Raw genomic sequence first — 6,000 nt, 5'->3', positions numbered from 1 at the left:
GCTCCCCCCCCCCCCCCCCCCCCCCTGTTGTTAAACAGTGAAACAGCTCAATCAAAGCTGTTTGTGCTAGTCAGACATTATTCAGTTTTTTCTTCATCCCTTTCCTTTAGAAGTAAAGCTCAGTTGCAGTCAGTGAACATAAGGCAGTGATCGCAGTGGAGAATCTGTGAAAGCGGTGTGGTGTTCTGGGGCAGCAGCTGACACAGATGCTTATTTCATGCTCTGAAGGCTGTGCCTTCTTCTATTAAATGATTGGTGAATTAATGTAGGTTGAAAGATTTGTTAAGCTGCTTTGATCCTAGAGAGAATGGGATCAAAAAATGGACCCAGGTGCACACAGTGCAAGTTGACCATTAAAGACCCTTGGCCCCACAGCACATGAGAATACTCTAAGCACTAGGTTCTTAACTGCTATTTTAAGATTTTTTTTATAGTATTTAAATTTTAATGTTTAAATTATTTAAAGTTTTATAGTATTTAAAGTTTCTAATGTTAACTAGACATGTGCCAGTATTCTGTTATACAATATATTACAGAACAAGTACAGTATCGTTACCGTGGGAACTTTACTGTGAATAATTCTAGATACTTTACTATGAATTGTATAGATTTTTATCATGGTCAAGAAGCAAGGCTGAAAAAATGAAGACTGATTGAAAGACATTTTTTTTAAAGTTGTAAATAAAACAAATATTATTGGATTATATGTTTTACAAGAAAATACTATTCCAATCTTTTCACTTCAAAATTTCACATTCAATGTAATGTGTTACTTGCCATTTCTTTGTAATTGTTTGTTAATTTTACTAGCAATTTCTGAGTGCAAATAAGTTCAAGTAAATCCTGCACCATTTTTTTCCCAGTGGATAGGTGGCACTTTGGAAGTCAAATGGCATTTACATGTTTTCTATCAGCCATTCTGATTTTTGTGCAAATAAAACAACACATAAGGTGCATGAAAGTCTTTGTTATATGAAAAGGTTATTAAACTTATTATTAGCAGGACAACACTTACTGTCAATTTCTGTACCTTAATACAACACCAGCAGTTATCGTGATATGAAAATCTGATACTGTCACATCTAATGTTAACCGATAAAAAATGTTTCCTAATTTAAGCAAATATGAATTTGTTGCTTATTGTAGATCTTGACGAAAATCAAGCGCAGCGTTAGTTCTGGCAGGTCACGTTAGTCAAGCTTGCATCAGCTGACTCTCAGATCCCCATCTACCTATAGGAATACGACACCTATCTAAGCATTCCTATATAAGGTCCCTCAGTATTATCAGCAGTTTTTGCATTGCTCAATAGCTAATTACCCTCCTCCATCCCCAGCTCCTCCTCTGTCAGTCGGGATTCAGCCTTCTGATTCTCCTTTGAATCAGACTAATTCTAAAATGTGTACATACAACTTTGAACTTTAACAATATCTGCAATACATTTATGTTGGTTCTGTTCTGTTTACCCTGGGGGGGTTATCACTGCTCTCCCTGCTCTCATCCATGCTAGGCTGCATGGATTCACAGGGAGTTCTTGCCCACAACAGAACCATACCGCCAATCCAAACTGTATACTAATTGTCAATCATCTTTGACGATAGTGGTCCTGACAAAACCATTAAAAATACATTTTCAATATCAAAAGCAAAAAGTTTCAAAATGCCAAATGCAGAAAGCTTCAAAATAACTAACAATTTAAAATTCTAAATGATTGAAAGCACATACAAGGCAAGATTAATTTTCGATGTAGCCACACTAGATTCTTACAGTTGAAGCTAAAACTTAAAAAAAGTCTAATTTCAATTGCTATACATTTGTTTCTCTACATTAGTGAAAGTGTAATTATGAACATGTTCAAACAATAAAAATTCTTCTTATTTCGACTCTGACGCTGCTCACTTTTGACTTTTTACCAACTGCATTTTCTACTGGCTTCAGAGCTGACCACTCAGTTGGGGTGTATCAGCAATTATGGATTATACCATTAAAGAAAGTCTCTTTAAAGCATCCCAGAAGGGAATGCAGTTGAGTGTGCAGGGCTCATCAAGGCCCTCACTGATGGCTCTTTCTCTCTCCTTGATGTCCACTTTCAGCTCGGATCATTTATAAACAAAATGGAGCCTGCCAGATGCAGAAAGCTTCAAAATGGCTGTCCCTCCGCCTGATTGAGATTAATGCTCCCACCCCGGCACAGATTAGAGGAGTGAAGTAACCGTGTCTGATTTCAGCTCAAACTGGGATTTATGATAGAAAAAACACGGAGATGGGGTTACGCTTTTCATTGATCCGGCCCTGGCTCGGCTATGCTAGCGAGTCTTGGAGATGACTTGCTGCTACTATCGATAGCTGATAAATCATATCTGTCAGAGCCGCATGACTGACAACCAATGGTTTAGCTTTACAGTCAGATCTTATGGGGTTTCTATAGCACTTTTTATGACCCTTGGTGTGATGGTTTACTTTAAAAAAATTTAAGCACAAATCGTGTTTTTTTTTTTCCCAGTGAGAACATATTGATGTTATATAAACTATTAGCTAGCATAAGATTAACCTAGTAAGTAGTAGTAGCTCTAAACACATTTGTGACCCTGGACCACAAAACCAGTCTTAAGTCGCTTGGGTATATTTTTAGCAATAGCCAAAAATACATTGTATGGGTCAAAATTATCGATTTTTCTTTTATGCCAAAAATCATTAGGATATTAAGTTGATATGTTCCATGAAGATATTTTGTAAATTTCCTACCGTAAATATATCAAAACTTAATTTTTTATTAGTAATATGCATTGCTAACTTCATTTGGACAATTTTAAAGGCGATTTTCTCAGTATTTAGATTTTTTTGTACCCTCAGATTCCAGATTTTTAAATAGTTGTATCTCGGCCAAATATTGTCCTATCCTAACAAACTATACATTAATGGAAAGCTTATTTATTCAGATTTCAGATGATGTATAAATCTCAATTTTGAAAAATTTACCCTTATGACTGGTTTTGTGGTCCAGGGCCACATTTTAAATCAATTTTCTTTACCAATAACGTAATGCTGTTTCCTACTTTTTAAACACAACCTTGTTATTGTATGTTTTCACCCCATTCCTTCAAAAAATATTATTAAAATTTTTAAAATTTTCATATAAATTGTAGTGCTGACTGCATTAGTCAAACTCAATCATTCAACCCTGTTGCTCAAGTTATTATAAGAAAAATGATCAAACAAATTATTTTTATTTATTGGAAATTATCTAAATTACAAACCAAAATTGGTCTCAAACCTCAAGTAAATGTAAAATAAAAATGCTCATATATTTAATTTCCTGACGTTGATAGTCAAAATTTTCTGAAAGTTACGCAGCACCTTTCATTGATCATTTGTCGTAACAAAAATGAGTTTTCGAGCATATATTTACCCTATTCATGAAAAGTGCCATATCACATTTAAGAGTACTTAATGGGTGTTTTATGACGTATAAATGCTTCTTTAGATAAAGACATACTGACATATAATGGTATTTATGAGAACATATGCTTCATAAATATTTATGTTATCCTGCATGGCTCAGCAGCATTCACAGCCAGCTCAGGGAAGAGGCCCTATAGTCTGATCACATGCTTCCTGTCTCCTCGATGAAGAACGAGCACCTCTGATGCATGAACATTATCTGCTGCATTTTACATAGTAATCTTGCAGTTACCTGCTGCTCCTTGGCCTACATTTTCAAACATAAATCATACTGAAAAGTGGAGCAGAGGTTTGGGTGATTACAATATTGAAATGTACAGTTATAAGATTCTTGTTTTATTTCATTCGGCCAAATAGTAGCCCAAATGACCATTTTGAAGGAATAGTTCATTCAAAAACGAAAATTAACTGAAGATTTACTCACCCTCAGGGGATCCAAGATGTAGATGAGTTTGTTTCTTCATTAAGAACAGAATTGGAGAAATGTAGCATTGCAACACTTGCTCACCAATGGATCCTCTGCAGTGAATGGGTGCCGTCAGAATGAGAGGCCAATCAGCTGATTAAAACAATCCAGACAACTCCAGTTCATCAATTAACATTTTGTGAAGTGACAAGCTGCATCAATAAGGATTTTTAACTTTAAAACCATTGCTCCTGGTCAAAATATAAATCCATAATGTATTATAAAAAGCCTTATATGTTGTATCATCGCATGAGTAATGATAACAACCATTTTAATGCATTATAATATTTACTCATTTGTGGTTATAGCTTTTAAGAGTATGATGATTTATAATACACAATGAACACAATGCATCCACTTAACTTACAATGGATAATATTTCCCATAGTCATAATGTATTATACAGTAAGTCTCATGTCTTGCCATTGTTAACTTGTTACTTTACTTAAAGCAGAAAATGTGTTGTGAAATTGGCAATAAAATTAACAGGCTGTTAGATGATCACATAGAACAATAATTTGCTTTGTGCGTGGGCAGGCATAAAGCACAGATATCACTACAACAAAAAATAAAAAGCTTTTTACTGGGTTTCACAGGCTTTCTGCATTTAGGGGTTTTCACACCGCATTGAACACCAAATGTTACGTTTCTTTTACCAGCTTCTTTCTTAGATTCTTTCTTGAAACGACAGCAGAAAGCTCACCGCTTTAGTTCTATTGTGCTTCAGAGTTGTTCAGAGCGGCACGGCATGCTACGGTATTCTGTTAAAGAAGTATCTGCCAGGGACCGGCCCATTTCTCTGAGCACTTAAACGTGCTCATTCTTATTTCAGAGAACTGCCCCGTTTTTGGATGAACAGACGGGAAAAAGAGGCTTTTACTGGCTAACCTGTTCTCATCTTTTCTAAAGAACAGGAGAAAGAGAAGCCTGTATGTGAATGTGTGTGGCAGAGAGAGATAGAGAGGGAGAAAAGGAAAAAGAATAGGCAAGCTGAAGGGAGGATAGGGAACTCAATGTGATTGAAGCATCTGCTTTTCTGTTGTATACTGGCCTTTGGGGAGAGAAGGGCACAACCTTTTGAACTACACACACACACACACACACACACACACACACACACACGAAAGCTATGCTATATCACCTGGCAGCTGCACCATTTCTTATTTTGCATAGCTTTACATACACACACACACACACACACACAGCATCAGGGTTTCTAGGATTTCAACCTCAGGGCAGAGTCCCTTAACCAAATATGAGATTTTGTGGCTCAGACTAATGCTATGCTCACACAGACAGTGATTTTATGGCAGGTCACTAGGCTGCCCTACTGTTGATTGCTATATATAGTCAGTTGGTTGAATGTTACTGTGCAACTGGCTGCTGAAAGCTGTTGAAAAACTGATTGGAAACTGTGTGCATTGCCAGTAAAAATAAATGGTAACACTTTACAATAAACTTCCTTAGTTAACTTCAGTTACATTAGTTAACATGAACTAACAATGAAAAATTCGGTAACACTTTATTTTAAGGTGTCCTTGTTACACGTTACACGTACTTACTATTATAATAACAATGAATTATGCATAATTACATGCAAGTAACCCTAACCCTAAGCCAAACCCAAACCCAAACCCAAATCCTAATCCTAACCATATAGTAAGTACATGTAGTTAATTAATATTACTCAGTACTTAACAAGGACACCTTAAAATAAAGTGTAACCAAAAATTATTTTAAAGCATTAATTAATCTTAATTAATGTTAATTTTAAAGCATTAATTAATCTTAATTAATGTTAATTTCAACATGTACTAATACATTTTTTAAAATCAAAACGTTTATCTGTTAATGTTATTTAATGAACCTGAGCTAACATGAACTAACAATGAACAGGTGTTAACTAACAATGTTAACTAGGAAGATTATTGCAAAGTGTTACCAATAAGATTTTATTCTACTTAGGCAAGAAATTGATTTACGTTCCGCTAAACATGAACATTTTCAGAGGAAAATGTACAGAAATGTATATAAATTGTTCATTTATGGTTCAATGTGTCTTAAAGTGATTT

This window comes from Sinocyclocheilus grahami, unplaced genomic scaffold (genome assembly GCF_001515645.1).
Source record: "Sinocyclocheilus grahami isolate Dianchi unplaced genomic scaffold, SAMN03320097.WGS_v1.1 scaffold63.1, whole genome shotgun sequence".
In the NCBI taxonomy this organism is placed as follows: Eukaryota; Metazoa; Chordata; class Actinopteri; order Cypriniformes; family Cyprinidae; genus Sinocyclocheilus; species Sinocyclocheilus grahami.
This window is presented reverse-complemented; position numbering follows the sequence as displayed.